General features: G+C 37.3%; 1 pseudogene; it reads right to left on the bottom strand.

The window, feature by feature from the left end:
• Positions 1 to 652: 652 nt before the first annotated feature.
• LOC104666740 lies at positions 653 to 2001 on the bottom strand (annotated as a pseudogene).
• Between the last annotated feature and the right edge of the window lie 16535 nt (positions 2002 to 18536).

The following is an 18536-nucleotide window of genomic DNA, read 5'->3' as shown; positions in this document are numbered from 1 at the left end:
GAATCTGAGAATAAGTTGTAAGGTCATGTAATGACAAAACACATCCTATTAATCCAAAACTTTGTCAAGAATGGAATGGTTGACTCTCAAAAAAATGCTTGACTCTCAAAAAAAGCAGTTTGGGTTTACTATTAAGTAAGTATTTTTTGTTTTCTTTTTTTTCATAAAAGGAAGAAAATCTTTTATTTTATTTTATTTTGGGGGGTCTATTATAAATCTTTACTTTTTAAGATTTGAACACTTGCAGAATTAAATATAAAAGCAATCCAAAATCATAATATTTTCTAAAAATAGTTTTCCATTTGGGGCTTGTGGCCCTCTTCAATAAAATCATTCTGAAGATTTAAAGGAGTTTCAGCTTCAAATGTCTCAGAATAAAGATCCCTTTTAATAGGGGCTACAGAAGTCCTCCTGCTCCTTTAAAACTAGCAGGCAAAGCAAAACAAAACAAACCTCCTAGAAAGCAAACATGACCCTTCTCAATACAGAGCTTTCCCCACCCCAATTTGTAGGTTTTCAGAGACGACTGGGGAAGTAGGTAACAGCCAGCAAGTCATCCTGTGAAGAAGGCCTGGAGCGAGCCCTGGAGTTGGGGCTCCCTAAGAAGGGCCGCAGCAGCAGGGACTTCTCACTCCACCTCTCCAGTCTCTGATCAGCACGCATTCGGGGAAGCGCTCACACTTGGAAAAGCTTCCAGCAGGCAGCTCTTCAGTCTTGACCAAGGCACACGTGGTCCATGGACAATTTTATCCTGTGAAGTGGTTTCTCACAAAGGTTGGCCAGCACGTACAAATGCCTCAATGCACACTCGCACGTGGGGGAGTGCCAGTTGAAACAGTGGGTCTGGAAGTCGAAGTGCGGCAGGGCCTCTGAGGGGCAGCTATGCTCCATGAGCGGTGCTCTCTCCCACAGGAGCCTCGGACGCTGCCAGCAAGGAGGCGATCTTGCGCACTGACTTCTCAGTGAGGTGCCTGGCATCCAGATGGCTCTGGATCTCCTCCGTGAGCTGCCTAGACTCCTCCAGATCACTGGTGTTCATCAGTTTGCTTTTCATGATCGCGAGGGGCACATCAGAGCTGGGGGTGAAGTCATCAGGCTGGGGGTGTGTGACGAGGCAGGGAGATAGGAGAACTGGCTTTGTGTTACATACCCTGAAACTGCATCACTTTGATGGTGGAGATCGTTTTGTTTCCCTACTGCATGACGTGGCTGGTATTGGTGTGTGATTTTACCAAGTGATACTGCTTGTAAGATCTGACTCTTTAGTCAGATCTTCCATGTCTGAGTCTTCCATCCAGTTGACGCTGTACCAGTCCCCCAGGTACGTGGACCTCTTCTCATCTTAGTAACAGGCATAGGACAACTCTCTGCAGTTGGCAGTAGTAGTTGCATAAACATTGATGCCACCAGACAGGTGGTTCATCATGGACCCAGACCCACAGGCTTCAATGCAGAACACCATCTTTTGGTACATTTTATGTTTGTACATGTAATGGATAGTCTCATTCAGATCCTTTACATGAAGATCTTCATTGGGAAAAACCAGTATTCCAGTAGATCCATGGTCAGTGAAGTAAACAAACACGTGATCCTGGGGGCCGCTCTCCAGGACTTTCCTGATCCTATGTCCTTCACTGCTTCTGCATAGCCTGTCAACATAGCAAGGAAATTTTGTGGGGTAACATCCTCTCCAGTGCAGTCCTTTGGGACTCCCTGATAGACATCCGTGCCATTGGGCCTGTTGAACACAATTCCTGGAGTGGGATTGTCTTCAGAGTGAGCAATGTCATCATACATCATCACAGTGATCTCGTCAGGAATCCCATTCTGGTAAATGATCTGGTAGTCATGACACGCATCTGCCTGGAGCCTATAAGTATACCAGCCATTTGAACCTGCCACGATCACCACCCAGTGCTTGTCTCCGTCTTCAGGATCATCTATGGGAACAGCACCAGTGCCCAGTGCCACGATGAGGAACACAGCTACTTTCCAAACCATTCTACAGTTTGGAGTTCAACTGCAGAAACTTGTGGCAGGAGAATGTGGTGGCAGCGGTGGTGGCGTCAACGACAAAAGTCCAGGGTGGTGGCGGCAGCGGCACCGCGAGAAAATCTTAATTATACATTTGAAAATAATTTAAAAGTACAGCATAACATTCTCAGATAAAACATATCCAAGCAAATACAATGGATATATTTGGCATCATGGGAAAGTTGCTGAAAGTATTTATTTAGTTTGCTAAATCTAATAAAATATATCTTATTGTACTTTCTGCACTTATTTACAGTAAATGTGTAACAGTGCTTGTTTCTCCTTGACAGTACTTTTTAAAAATTGTAGTCGTTTTCCAACCTTTTATTTGACTTCAGCTTATTTTTTAAAACATTTTAACACACAAACAATATACCCACTTATACTTGTTTCCTATTTTTTCAGTTGTATTGTACCATTTGAGATTTCCTTTCTGATGTATTATTCTCTGGTTATTTTGTCAAAAAGCCTGTATGTATGGTAAATTTCTGGATCCTCGTATGTCAGAAAATTTCTGAACTTAAATTTCTCTACAAGTCTCAGTCAAACATTGTCCTTAAAGTCATTTCTCATTTTTTCTTCCTGAAATTGTCAGTTATAAGAAACAGCTGGTATCTTTCATTAAAATAAATTTTATTTATTTATTTATTTATTTATTATTTATTTATTTATTTATTTTTTGCAATCTTTTGGATTGGACCTTTAAACAAAATGCCCCAGGTTTCATTAAAGTGTGTTTATTTGTAGGTTTTTTTTTTTTTTTTTTTTTTTAAATCTCAGTTGGCTGTTGGTATTCTTTTTTTCTGAATAATGCTTTTTAAATCTTCTTTACAGAAAGTATTGGATTATATTTTCTTCAAATATTCTCTTTTTTCCCCCTTCTTAGGAGCTTTAGGTCTTTTTTTTTTTTTTTTTTTTTTTCCTATTTCTTACATGGATTTTGAATCTTATGGATTTATTCTTAGTTTCTCTTAGCTTCTCTTTCAAGCCGCATTTTGAAAAAATTCGTATTTCTATTTCCATGTATTAATTACTCTCCAATCCTTTTCACTTGTCTAATCCAAGTAATATTGATATGAATAATCACTTTTTTTTTAAATTTGCAACTTGTTAATACAAACTCTTTATATAGCCATCTTATGTGATTCTTCCCTGACTCTTCTTCAGTTCTATTAGGTAATAGCAGTGATGCCATGGATCATGTCAAATATTCAAACTCTTAGTGAACACCCAAAGACAGACACTCAGATAGCCATTGCTTTTCTAATGAAGACAAAACTTTGAAGCACCTGCTGCTTCCATGAACGTATCCAAAATATTCATCCGGCTTTTTGCTAATGTTTTTCCCCCCGTTTCTACCTTCCATCGAGGATAATTCCAGAACATTGATCTTTCATCTGTTTGGCTGAAGCTTTGCAGTTGTGGCTGACTTCTCAGGCCTATAAAGAATGCTCGGATCCTCTGGATCAGTGAGAGTTGCCTGTCTCTCTCTCTCTCTCTCTCTTTCTTTCTCTTTCTTTCTTTCTCTCTCTCTCTCTCTCTTGAGAGAGAGATAGAGGAGGGACGGTGAGGGAGGGAGGAGGGCTGCGGAGGAGAGATCGAACGAGAGGGGGTCGGGGGGTGGGATGACAGGAGTAGAGAGCTCAGAAGGACTGACGGCCGGGGGGCACGTCGAGGTACGTTTGTTGGGTCTGTCTTGCTGGCTGCGTTCTGTCGGGATTTCTTCGCGGGCGTGATGGGATTTCCGTCTTCGGAGGAAGGCTCCTTCCTTCCTTCCTTCCTTCCTTCCCTTCCTTCCTTCCTTCCTCCTTCTTCTTCTTTTCTTTCTTCTTTCTTTCTTCTTTCTTTTTTCTTTCTTTCTTTTTTTTTCTTTTTTTTTCTTTCTTTCTGCCATAGACTAGAATATAGATATAATCTATTTTGTGGAGTCAATATGTTGCCAAAAAGTGAAATAGAAAGATATTTCAAAACTTTATTTTTATGATTGAATTGCATTTTAAAATTATGCATCAAAATTATTGAACATATGGAAATAAAACCAAATATGTTTAAAACAAAAATATATTGTCACCTATTGGCAGAATTAATATTTCTGCAATTGTCCCCCAGTATAATTTATCTTAGTTATTTTTATACTTGAGATTATAATTCATAAATTTGTGGCTCATTTACATTCATTAAATTACATTAATGCTATCATGTAATGCTGTAACTTATTACATATGCATATACAATATATTTCTAGGTCATTAAATTTAACAGAATATAATTTTAATAATAATATTAAATTGCATGAATATAACATGATATGCTTAGTAATTTTCTTGATTTCAGATTTTCAATTTTCTTACAATTTCAGCAACAGAAATGAGGCTGACAGGCCCTTCAATTTACAAAACTACCTTTGCCTTTCTCTTAGACTTGTACTTCAAATGGATTAACAAGGTCAAAGAACATTTCTAGATTCCAAAGTATGAGTCTTATCAATATATATTCAAAGAGTTTTATCAATTTTTGTATCTATATTAAGCACCATATTAGAGCATAAGTATTGGCAACATATTATTTAATGTTTAACATTCTGGAATCTGGATGAATGTGTTTTAACCCTGACCTGATACTTACCGGTCTTGAGATCATGTGGAAGTAGCTAAGTCTCAATCTTATCATTCAGCAAATGGACAATTATGATTGGCTTGTAAGGTGGTTGTAAAGATTTTTTTAAAAGATGATTTAGGGAAGGAGGGAAGATGGCAGATTAGGGGCAGGAATGACTTGTAGCTACCACTCAGATGGACAAAACAGTGTGTGGAGACTCATATCATGAACTTTTGCTCCAAGAACTACTGAAGAAGCATACCAGGAAACCTGAAAGAGTTAACAGACGCTTTGAAAGAAGTGGCTTGCTGATGCAAACTCTGTGAGACAGCTGAAAATCGTTGAGTATCCAAAGTGTGAGGGGGAAAAGTACACCTTAGAACATACATCCTCACCAGAGAGCCTGAAAATCCAGATTATGGGAGAATAATTTAACTTTGCCCAGAGCTGAGGCAAATTTGGAGAGCTGGGTGAAATATAAAAGAAAAAGCAATGGGAAAAGCCTTGGAAGCACTCCCAGGCCCTAGAAAAGCCCAGGGAAGCCATTTCTGAATTCATCTCACATGGATCCTTGGGGCAGGCTGCTAATGGAATTGGGGAAAGAACACAGGGAGAAGGAAACTTCTAGCTGAACTGTATAGTGATTTTGACCCAGTGCAAATTTTCCAGGGGAGAATCTGGGGATGGAGGTGAATAAGAAGTACAGATATGAGCACACAAGTCGCACTGGGGAAAGGCAGGGCCTGAATGTCCTGCTTGTTTTCAGTGTGTAGAGGCTTGTAGCAAGGCACAAGTTCCCAGCCCTGATCACCAGCTGCCAGCCTAGAAACTTGGGGCCGTTGGGGAAGCATGAGAGGAACAAACGGGCCCTTCTCACTGCAAGGGAGCTGGATGAGGCTGGTCACTGCCAGCTTTTCTCTACTTCCCTGGAGACCCACATGAAGGAGTGGAGGTAGCCATAACCACCCTGGGGTCTATCTGCCTAATAACCTAACCCCCTTCCCCCACAGCAGCCACAGCAAGCCCCACCCAAAAATAGTCTGAGCTCAGACACACCTAACACTGCTCCCACCTAATGGTCTTTTTCTACCTGCCCTGGTAGCCAAAGGCCAAAGACATCATCTCTTGGGAGCTCTATGACGCTGCATGTCACCTGAGAAACCCCAATACTTACCTAGGCTACACTAGAGCAAGCTTGTTTCCTCTCTACACCACCACACCTGATGCTCTCTTGAAAGTGCCACCTCCTGGCTGGAGGCCAAAAAACTCAAGCCATTACAGCAGAACAATCCTGCCCCAAGAAAGCAATAGCTAACTCTACTGCCTGTAACATCCTGGCTAACCAGAGGTCCTGAGTCTGTCCATGTGATAAGTTTACTGCCAGCACAACAAGCATTAGAAAAAAACAGTGTACTGAATAAAACTACAACCAAAGCCCCCCACAGAGTCCCCTTCACTCCCCTGCTGTCTCCACCAGGGCAAGTTCTGGTATCCATGGCTGAGAGACCTGAAGTCAGATCATACTGCAAAACTCTTTGCAGATACTTTCCAGTACCAGCCTGTAGCCTGGTAGCTCCACTGGGTGGCTAGACCCAGAAGAGAAATAACAATCACTGTAGTCAGGCTCTCAGGTAGTGCCATCCCTAGGAGAAGGGGGAGAACACCACATTAAGAGAGCAAGCACCCTGTGGGTCAAAAGAATCTGAAGAACAACCCTGGAGCCCCAGATCTCTCCTCTGACATAGTCTACCCAAATGAGAAGGAACCAGAAAAATATTCTGGTAATATGAAAAAGCAAGACGTTTTAACACCTCCAAAAGATTGCACTAGCTGACCAGCAATGGACCCAAACCAAGACAAAATCTCTGAATTGCCAGAAAAAGCTAATCAAGGAGGCACCAGAGAAAGGTGAATACCGACTTAAAGAATTAAAAACAATGTTACAGGCTATGGATGGAAAAGTCTCCAGAGAAAAAGATAGCATAAATAGAAAACAATTACAACTTCTGAAGATGAAAGACACACTTAGAGAAATGCAAAATACACTGGAGAGTCTCAACAATAGAATTGAACAAGTAGAATAAAGAACTTCAGAGCTGAATTAACCCAATCTGACAAAGATGAACAAAAAAGAATTTTTAAAAAATGAACAAAGCCTCCAAGAAGTTTGATATTTTTTTTTTTTTTTTTTGAGACGGAGTCTCACTCTGTCGCCGGGGCTGGAGTGCAGTGGCCGGATCTCAGCTCACTGCAAGCTCCGCCTCCCGGGTTCACGCCATTCTCCTGCCTCAGCCTCTCGAGTAGCTGGGACTACAGGCGCCCGCCACCTCGCCCGGCTAGTTTTTTGTATTTTTTAGTAGAGACGGGGTTTCACCGTGTTAGCCAGGATGGTCTCGATCTCCTGACCTTGTGATCCGCCCGTCTCGGCCTCCCAAAGTGCTGGGATTACAGGCTTGAGCCACCGCGCCCGGCCATAGAAGTTTGATATTATGTTAAATGACCAAACCTAACAATAATTGGTGTTCCTAAGGAAGAAAGGAAATCTAAATGTTTGAAAAATGTATTTGAGGGAATAATTGATGAGAACTTCTTGGTCCTTGCTAGAGATCTAGACATTCAAAAACAAGAAGCTCAAAGAACACCCAGGAAATTTATCATGAAAGTATTATTGTCTAGGCCCATAGTCATCAGGTTATCTAAAGTCAAGATGAAGGAAAGAATCTTTAGAGCTGTGAGGCAAAAGTATCAGGTAAACTATAAGGGAAAACCTGTCAGAATAACAGAAGATTTCTCAGCAGAAACACTACAAGCTAGAAGGGATTGGGGTCGTAACTTTAGCCTCCTAAACCAAACAATTATCAGCCAAGAATTTCATATCCAGTGAAACTAAGCTTCATCAATGAAAAAAGGTAGTCTTTTTTCAGACAAACAAATGCTTAGAGAATTTGCCACTACAAAGCCAGCCCTACAAGAACTGCTAAAAGGAGCTCTAAATCTTGAAACAAAACCTCAAAATACACCAAAATGGAACTTTCTTAGGCATAAATCTCACAGGACTTATAAAATAATAACACAATGAAAAAAATACAAGGTATTCAGGCAACAATGAGCATTATGAATAGAATAGTACCTCACATCTCAATACTAACACTAAATGTTAGTGGCCTAGATGCTCCACTTAAAAGATGCAGAATGGCAGAATGGATAAGAATTCACTAACCAAGTATCTTATGTCTTCAGGAGACTCATGTAACACAAAAGGACTCGCAGAAACTTAAGGTAAAGTGGTGGAAAAAGATATTTCATACAAATGGACAGCAAAAATGAGCAGGGATAGCTATTTTTATATAAGACAAAACAGACTTTAAAGTAACAACAGTTGAAAAAGACAAAGAGGGACATTATATAATGATAAAATGACTAGTCTAACAGGAAAATATCACAATCCTAAATACATATGCACCTAGCCCTGGAACTTCCAAATTTATAAAACAATTACTACTAGACCTAAGAAATTAGATAGAGGGAACACAATAATAGTGAGGGACTTCAATATTCCACTGACAGCACTAGAGAGGTAATCAAGACAGAAAGTCAACAAAGGCACAATGGATTTAAACTACACACTAGATCAAATGGACTTAACAGATATTTACAGAACATTCTACCCAACAACTGCAGAATATACATTCTATTCATTAGCATACGGGACATTCCCCAGGATAGACCATATGATAGGCCACAAAATGTGTCAACAAATTTAAGAGAATTGAAATATCAACTACTCTCTCAGACCACTTTGCAATAAAGTTGGAAATCAACTCCAAATGAAACCCTCAAAACCATGCAAATACATGGAAATTAAAAACCTACTCCTGAATGATCGTTGTGTCAACTATAAAATCAAACTAGAAATTTAAAAATTCTTTTAACTTAATTATAATAGTAACACAACCTATCAAAACCTCTGGGATATAGCAAAAACAGTGCTCAGAGGAATGTTCATAGTATTGAATACCTACATCAAAAAGTCTGAAAGAGCCAGGCACAGTGGCTCACACTTGCAATCCCAGCACTTTTGGAGGCCAAAGTGGGTGGATCACTTGAGGTCAGGAGTTTGATACCAGCATGGCCAACATAGTGAAACTCCATCTCTACTAAAAATTAGACGAGTGTGATGGCATGAGCCTGTGGTCTCAGCTAATCGAGAGGCTGAGGCAAGAGAATCTCTTGGACCTGGGAGGCAGAGGTTGCAGTGAGCCAAGATAGTGCCACTGCACTCCAGCCTGGGTGACAGAGGACAGAATGAGATTCCATCTCAAAAAAAAAAAAAAAAAAAAAAAAAAAAAGGGAAAGAGCACAAATAGACAATCTAAGGTCATATCTCAAAGAACTAGAGAAACAAGAACAAACCAAACCCAGCAGAAGAGAAGAAATAACAAAGATCAGAGCAGAACTAAATAAAACTAAAACAATAAAAACAATACAAAACATAAATGAGATAAAAAGTTAGTTTTTTTTGAAATGATAAACAAAATTGATACACTATTAGCACAATCAACCTGGGAAAGAAGAGAGAAGATCCAAATAAGCTAAACTAGAAAAAAAAGGAAGATATTACAACAAACCACAGAAATGCAAAAGATCATTAAAGGTTACTATGAACACCTGTAAGAACAGGAACTAGAAAATCCAAAGAAGATGAATAAATTCCTGGAAATATACAACCCTTCTAGATGATTTCAGGGAGAAATATAAACTCTGAACAGACCACCTCACATCAATCAAAATGGTGATTGTTAAAAAGTCAAAGAACAACAGATGCTACTGAGGTTACAGATAAAAAGAAATGCTTTTATACCATTGGTTGGAGTGTAAATTAGTTCAACCATTGTGGAAGACAGTGTCACCATTCCTCAAACATCTAGAAGCAGAAAAACCATTTGACCCAGCAATCCCATTACTGGGTATATACCGAAAGGAATATAAATATTCTATTGTTAAGATACATGCACCCTGTAAATAGTGTCATTTATTGCAGCACTATTCACAATAGCAAAGACATGGAATCAACCCAAATGTCTAACAACAATAGACTGGATAAAGAAAATGCGGTACATATACACCATGAAATACTACACAACCGTAAAAGAGAACAAGATCATGTCCTTTACAGGGACATGGAGGGAGCTGGAAGCTGTTATTCTCAGCAAATTAACACAGGAACAGAACAACAAACACCCCATGTTCTCACTTATAAGTGGGAGCTGAATGATGAGAACACATGGACAGGTTAAGGGAATAACACATAGTTGGGCTTGTTGGGGAATTGGGGAGAAGAGCATCAGGAAAAATAGTTAATGGATGCTGCGCTTAATACCTGGGTGATGGGCTGATTTGTGCAGCAAACAACCATGGTACATGTTTACCTGTGTAACAAAGCTGCACATCCTGGACAGTTAGTGGATTTACATTTGGTGTATCTATTGTATTTAATTGATTTATTTTTCTATGCTTGCACCAACCCATGTAATTTTGATTGCTGTATAATGATACAAAGTAGGGTACATCCTCCCAAAACTTCCAAATTTCAAGGGTTTTTTGTTTTGTTTTTAACTATAGTGACCATGCTGCACAATAGTTATCTTGAACTTATTTCCTCTCACCTAGTTATAATTTTGTATCCTTTGACCAACATCTCCTCAACCCCCAGTTCCAAACTCCCACCTCCAAACATCCCAGCCTCTAGTAACCTCCATTCTACTCTCTACTTCTGTGAGAGCCACATATATACTTCAAAACATCATGCAATATATACAATTATATGTAAAGTCATTTAAAAGTGAATACATGTATGAAGTAATAAACAAATGTGTCATTGTAATAATCAAAAATGTTTTTGTTTTTTTTCTTTATCTTATTGTTGTCTTAGGCTAGCTCTTTTGTGTTTACAAGAAAATCACTTTATATTTGTAATTTTATTTAAAATACCTTTAAAATTTTTCACATGTTTTAAATCTGTAGATTATTTTAGATAGAATTGATACATTAAAATGAGTCTCCCCGCCTGGCGTGGTGGCTCACGCCCGTAATCCCAGCACTCTGGAAGGCTGAGGTGGGCAGATCACCTGAGGTCAGGAGTTCCGGACTAGCCTGACCAACATGGTGAAACCCCTCTTGTATTTTGTAAAAATACAAAAATTAGCGAGGTGTGGTGGTGCATGCTAGCTACTCGTGAGGCTGAGGCAGGAGAATTGATTAAATCCGGGAGGCGGAGGTTGCAGTGAGTGGAGATCAAGTGTCATTGCACTCCAGTCTGGACAGCAAGAGCAAAAAACTCCCTCTCCCCGCCCTTCCCCACCGCAAAAAACAGTCTTCCAATTCTGTAGGTGATAAATCCTCTTATTTATTACAATCTTCTTTAAATTTCTTAAGAGTGTTTTATGAGTAGGGACATGTCCATCTTTCGTTAAATATATATGCAATATTTAAATATTATTGAAGTTTTGGAAATGTTTTATTCAAATATTTAAATAGCCGATTAAAGCTTTGCTTCTTTTCTAGTGTAATTGTTTAAAGTTATGTTTCCCTCTAAGCATATTTGAACCGTATTTTATTTTATCACACAGTTCAATGACTGGCTGGGGAACTTGTACTGGCTGGTACAAGTTTATTTACTGCTTTGTTAGCCCGAGATGTGTTGAAGCCCGGCAAAATTTATGAAGCTTCTTCAACTTGTTGGTATGAAAACAACCCCGTTTCTCCTGTGGTAGGCAGCAAGCAAAACCTCTGTTCAGTTCCTTCAGTCTTCCAGTTATTGTTTCCCACATGAATTTCCTTGAATTCAACCTTGCACACACACAATTCAGGTTTCAGCCATTGTCTTCTTATTAGAGGTAAGCATTCTTATTTATTTTTTTTTTTTGGTTAGTTTTTATTTGTTTGTTTTCCCAGAGATAGTGTATTCCCTTGGATAATTGTAATATCTTTTTTTTTTTCTTTTTCTTTTTATTTTCCTATTTTATTTTATTTTTTTGAGAGAGAGTTTGGCCCTGTCGCCCAGGCTGGAATGCAATGGTGAGATTTCGGCTCACTGCAACTTCCACCTCCTGGGTTCAAGCCATTCTCCTGCCTCAGCCTCCCAAGTAGCTGGGATTAGAGGCACGCGGCACCATGCCTGGTTAATTTTATGTGTTTTTAGTAGAGACAGGGTTTTGCCATGTTGGCCAGGCTGGCCTTGAACTCCTGACGTCGTGATCCGCCCGCCTCGGCCTCCCAAAGTGCTAGGATTACAGGCGTGAGTCACCGCGCCTGGCCCTTTTTCCTTTTTCTATGAGGGAAATTTTATTTTATAATTAATTTTGATTTTATGCATAATATAATTTTTTGGTTATAGAATTTCATTTTCCCCCTCCTGTTCTTTATCTTTATGCTATTTTTGTCATATAGTTCAGTTTAACAACTTAAAACTAATGTGCCTGGTTATAATCTTCTTTAAATTACTTCGTGCTAATGCTAATTTCAACATCAAAAACATTTGTGTGTTTTTTTTTTTCCACTGTAGATTATGCGTTACATTTTTCCAGCTTCACTAAAAGGCTCATAATTTATATTTCACTGGCCATTTTCATTGTTGCGTACATTCTGGGTTATGTTATCTTCTTTTACAAAATGATGTATTTTATTCAAGCAGAGGGTCAAGTTATCAGCAGATGACCTGATCTTGTGTGAGCTGATATTAGAAGTTTATTACAATTTGCCTTGTGTCCAAGGACCCACACCTTGTTCTCACCATATGATACTTTTCTGCTAAATTGTGACCTCTCTCAAATTTTCTGAAAAGATCCAATTGTTTACCAAATTCTAAATTGATAGTACTTGACTCTGTCTTCATAGCAGCAAATAGTTACTGAAATCTCAGCTCAGGTATTTCTGCATATCAGCTATTGTTTTCTTTCGGATCCTGTTGTCTGGCCCAAAATATGCCTACATTATGACCCAGTGAAAGGCTGGAAAATAATTTATATTCAGATTTTGGGGCTCTCCTTCTACGATTTCCCCTTTCCTTCAATTTCCTGTTATTCTGTAATCCAAAACTCTGATATCTCTACCTAGTAAGGCCACTGAATTCTGTTGAACTCTAGTCCTTGTGTGTTAGGCAGGCAACGGAGTGGCCTTCTGGAAAAGTCAGTTAAATAGAGACCTCATCCAGAGGGTTTCCCTTTTCTCTAGAGTATATCCTCCAGTTTCAGTCATATTTGGTCACCCTGGAAAATCTTTAAAAAGTAGTTAATTGTCATTGGTAAGAGGGTTCATCTAATAAAATCTACTAATCAATTATTAGAAGCAGTAAGGCTCTGCTAGATGTACATGTACATACATATAAATTTTATATCTATTACCATCTCTTTCCAGAAAATTTCTAATCCTGCATGTTCACCAGTGATATTTGGGAGTATTCTTCCTAAATTCCTAAGAACAAAAGATGTTATATAACTTCTAAAACATTTATAGCCATACAAACAACATAAAGTGATATGTTTTTATGACTTTAATTTGCATTTTTTTGGCTACTAACCTATGTTTGGCTATGATTTTGATTTGCTTTTTTACTTTTTTAAATTCACATTGCTTTTTTAGTTTATAATTAATGTTCAGTTTTTACCTTGTCAGTTTGTGAGAGCTCTTTCTAGAAGTACAGCAGGTCCTCAAATAACATCAATTCCATTCCACCTCATTTTGTTTTAATACTGATGAGAAGAAAATCAATATCAAGCCAGGTCCACTCTCTGAGTGGAGTGTGTTCATTCTCTCTTGTTTGGATGGGTTTCCCCTGGGTATTCTGGTTTTCTCCCACACCCCAAATATGTGCGTGTTTGGTGAATTGGCATGTTTACTTGATCCCCATCTGAGTTAGCATGGATGTGTGTGTGAGTGTGCTTTGTAATAAGATGGGGGCCTATCCAGGCATAGTTCCTGCCTTGGGCCGTGAGGTTCCAGGACAGGCTCTGGCCACCTGCCACCCTGAGCTGGACTAACCATGTTGGAAAATGAATGAATGAATGAATGAATACAAATTTTTGTCAAATAGAAATTTGGGGAAAATTTCCAACCTGCTTAAGATAAGCATGCAATGGCAAAATAATAAACAATAAAGTGTGGTTAAAATAAAAAACAATGAACCCACCATAATGGCTATTGTTCATTTTTGAACTGTGTGGTGGTACAAAATGCACATCACAATTTTCATTTTGTACACATTTATTTGATTTAACTCACCACTGAGACTAATGCTTTCATTCATCGAGTCACCAAAAATTTGATAAATAATTACCTTTTTAGTTTTGATTAATGTTTCTTAAATACATGGATAGCTCATATCGACTTCAGTGTTTAATAAAAGAAGTATTTTGGGTCTTTGTCTAGAAATTTGGTGGTGCTTTTGTGACCTGAAATATGCAGTAGAAACCAAACTCTTGTTTATGCCAAATTGGATAATGGTAAAGTTGGTTTTTTATGTCATTTCTATGGAAGTTGCAGTTTCCTAGATCCTATCAATGATATTAAAGATTTTCTGTATTAAAGTATATGTTTTACCATTAGAATTTGTTGCATAATATATTTTGTTTTACAATCAGAATTATCTAATTAAGTCTGAAGTTTAATCAATATCATAGAACGAACACAAAGTAAGGCCATTTAATAAGGGAAATATAAACATAAATAAATAACTAATAATTCCATGGTGCTTAAAAAGTGCTGGGCATTGTGCCAAAAAAATATATTTATACATTTAATCCTTCGAGCAATCCTAGGATTAAAGAACTATTCTTATTCCCATGTTAATAAAGTAAAATAGGTACTCTGTTTAGTATATTGCCCAAGGAAACAACTATGAGTAAATGGAAAAGTCAAATTTTAAATCTCGCCAGTCTTGCTCATGACCTGCATTTGTAGGCATCACAAAATACTGTTTCATGTATATATGTACAGAAGTATTTTATTGACAATGTTTTTTGCCTGTTCCTCAAATCAGATTACTCTTGGTCTTAAAATACGATTATTAATTTCATTTTAAAACCAGTTATTTACTATGTTTTTTTCTACATATATCAAAATATAGGAGCACACAAGTTTGTTGATATTTTAGTTCTTATTTTAAATTCAGGGAGTACATGTGAACATTGGTTACAAGCGCATACTGCATGAAGTTGAGGTTTGAGGAAAAACTGAACCTATCACTCAAGTAGTGACCATGGTATTCAATGGTAATTTTTAAATCCCTGCCGTGTCCCCACTTTTGTTGTAGTTCACAGTATCAATTGTTCTCATCTTCATGTCCATGAGTATCCAGTGTTTAGCTCCCACTCATAAGTAAGAACATGCAATATTTGGTTTTCTGTTCCTGTGTTCATTAACTTAGGTTAAGGCCTCCAGCTACATCCATGTTGTTGCAAAGGACATGATTTCATTCTTTCTTATTGCTGCGTAGTATTGCATGGAGTATTTATACCATGTTTTCTTTATGCAATCCACCATTGATGGGCATCTAGGTTGATTTCACATTTTTGTTGTTGTAAATAGCACTGAAATGAACATGGGAGTACATGTATCTTTTTGGTAAAATAATTTATATTCTTTTGATATATACCCAGTAATGGGATTGCTGGGATGAATCGTAGCTCTGTTTTTCGTTCTTCGAGAAATCTCCAAACTGCTTACCTCAGGAGATTAATTAATTTACACTGCCACCAGTGGTGCATAAGTTTTCCCTTTTCTACACAGCCTCACCAGCATCTGTTTTTTTTTTTTTTTTTTTTTTTTTTTTTTGGCTTTTTAATAATAGTCATTCTGGTATTTCATGGTAGTTTCTATTTTCATTTCTCTGATGATTAATGATGTGGAGAATTTTTCATAAGCTTGTTGACTGCATGCATGTCTAGTTTTGAGAAGTGTCTGTTCATGTCCCTTGTCCATTTTTTAACGAGGTGGTTTGTTTTTTGCTTGTTGATTTGTTTAACTTCCTTATAGATTATGGATACTAGGCCCCCGTTGGATGCGTAGTTTCCAAATATATTTTCCCAGTCTGTAGTTTGTCTGTTTACTCAATTGGTAGTTTCCTTTGCTATGCAGAAGCTCTTTAGTTTAATTGGGTCCCATTTGTTCATTTTTGTTTTTGTTTCAATCGTTTCTGTGGATGTAGTCATAAATTATTTGCCAAGGCTTTGGCCAGGAAAATATTTCATAGAGTTTCTTCTATGATTTTTATAGTTTTAACTCTTACACTTAAGTCCTTTATCAGTCTTGAGTTAATTTTTGTATGTTGTAAGATGTATGGGCCCAGTTTCATTCTTCTGCTTATGGATGTCCAATTATCCCAGCACCATTTATTGAATGGGGAGTCTTTTCCCTGGTTGATTATTTTTGTTGACTTTGTCAAAGATCAGTCAGTTTGGGGTATGGCTTCATTTCTGGGTTTTCTAATCTGTTACATTGGTCTATGTGTTTGTTTTCGTACCAGTACATTCTGCATTGGTTACTGTAGCCTTGTAGTATAGTTTGAAATGTGATGACTCCAGCTTTATTCTTTTTGCTTAGGATTGCTTTGGCTATTCTATCTCTTTTTTTGGTTTCATATGAATTTTAGAATAGCTTTTTCTAATTCTATGAAAAAATGACGTTGATAGTTTGATAAGAATAGGGTTGAATCCATATATTGCTTTGGGCTGTATGATCATTTTAAGAATATTGATTCTTCCAATTCGTGAGCATGAAATGTTTTTCCATTTGTTCGTGTCATCTCTGATGTCTTTCAGCAGTGTTTTGTAGTTCTCCTTGTAGATATCTCTCACCTCCTTGATTTGCTATATGCATAAGTACTTTATTTTTTTGTGGCTGTTATAAATGGGATTGTGTTCTTGATTTGGTTCTTACCTTGAACATTATTGGTGTATATAAATACCAGTGATTTTTGTATGTTGATTTTTTATCTTGAAACTTTACTGAAGTAATTTATCAGTTCCGGGAATCTTCTGGGAAAATATTTAGGGTTTTCTAAGTATAGACAGTCATATCACCAGTGAAGAGTATTAATCTAACTACTTCTTTTCCTATTTGGATAGTTTAATTTATTTCTTTCTTGTCATAATTTTCAGCATTTCAAATAACAAATTTTTTTTATATATTTATCCCAGAAAATGATTATACTTTCCTTTAAAAGAGGTAATATGATATATTCATATTTTCCCCCAGAGTGAGAAAGGGAAATGTAGTATTTGACTTCGCAAATTAAGATTGAGTTAGTAAATTAACATACATGAAAGATGATTTGTAATGATAATGACTCATTAAAGTCTTTGTATGTCCACCCTTATAAAATATATGTTTTATAATCCATAGTTTTACTTTGTAGATAGTGGTTTCTTAGTATATATTTGTTAAATTGAATCATGACCAAAAAAAATACAGATGGCTCTTGTAAAGAATCATGTCAATTTTACTAATGCATTCTACCATGACACTTTACAAAAATAAGCAACATAAAAATGATAATTATATTGTTAAAGAGTGTCCCCACATGTTGTGAAAGTATCACAGAGCCTCCCTTTCTACAGCAAATCACATCCTTTCTACACCAAATCAGATCCTGTTGTCAGTGCCAAAATAGATGGCACAGGAAATCCACCACAACACAGACCATCTGCAAGAAACATCTGAGAGAGACTTCTGGTTTTAGGCTTGAATACCAACCAATCAGACTTCACTTGCCCCAGCCAATCAGGTTTCAGCTTTACTAACCAGTCAGAATTCAGCTACACCTACCACTCTGAACTAAGCTAGTTTTAATCCTTTATTTCCCAAAACGGATCAGATTGAGAATTTGGGTAGAAACTTTTTATATAAAACCTGAACCCTTTCTTTCTTCTCTGGAGTGCACCTTCATTTTACACCGAAGGCTATGTCTCCTAGTTTGCAAACTGTTCACTGGAATAAAGTCTTTTTCCTCCAAATTCCTTTTCAGAGAACCTTTGTTTCACAATATATTGATTTTTACCTTGTTGAAATACATGTGAGTAGATCTGAAATAAAAGATACTAATTAAATTGCACCACAGGATCTCATGAAGATAAAGAGAAATCCTACAGAGATAATGCTGGATGGGAAATTATTAGTCAGTAATAAGAATTTGAGTGATTGAATAAATATAGCTTTAAAAGTTGATGTTTGTTATTCAACTTGGCATCTGTGACATAAAGGGAATAAAAGATTTTCCCATACCACTGTGTCTCTGAGGTATGTAGTTCAAATAGCAGTGACATCTATCTACCTAGAGAAACAGGCATGAACATCTCTGTCTATAACTTCTTTCCATTCTACAAATTGAGATTGTGTATGAGTATCCTCACATGTTGCACAATTAAAATTACCTTTAGCAACAGGAAAAAGAAAAAAAAAAAAGATAAATGGTTTTAACAGAAAGATTTCTGTTAGTTTTCCATATCAAAGACAAGGTGATCAGGAGATTAGAGGGAACTCAATACCCATGATGCATGCCTCAGAGGACTGAAGTTAAGTGTAGTCTAACAGTGTACTGCTTGTGTTTGCATAATGGCTCTCTATTTCCATCGGTGCCAGAAGACATTCTTTTATATCCTGAGAATATGGATCTAGCTCTTATTCCCAACAAAGTCAAACTCTGACTAAAAGTAACCTAGATCAAAATCAGCCTCTAGGGGTAAAATGTGATATAACATAAATCTATGGCATTTACATATTTTTTTCCTTGTGTGAGAGTAAAAGCATCTCTTCAAAAGCAGTATAAGATAACCATGTTTAGAGATTAAACCAACTATATTTATACACATTTATCTTAGAGTCATGCTTCCAGCAAATGCTACTTTCTG

This window comes from Rhinopithecus roxellana, chromosome 18 (assembly GCF_007565055.1).
Source record: "Rhinopithecus roxellana isolate Shanxi Qingling chromosome 18, ASM756505v1, whole genome shotgun sequence".
Classification (NCBI taxonomy): Eukaryota; Metazoa; Chordata; class Mammalia; order Primates; family Cercopithecidae; genus Rhinopithecus; species Rhinopithecus roxellana.
The sequence above is the reverse complement of the archived record's forward strand: the minus strand, read 5'-3'. Positions and strand labels throughout refer to the sequence as shown.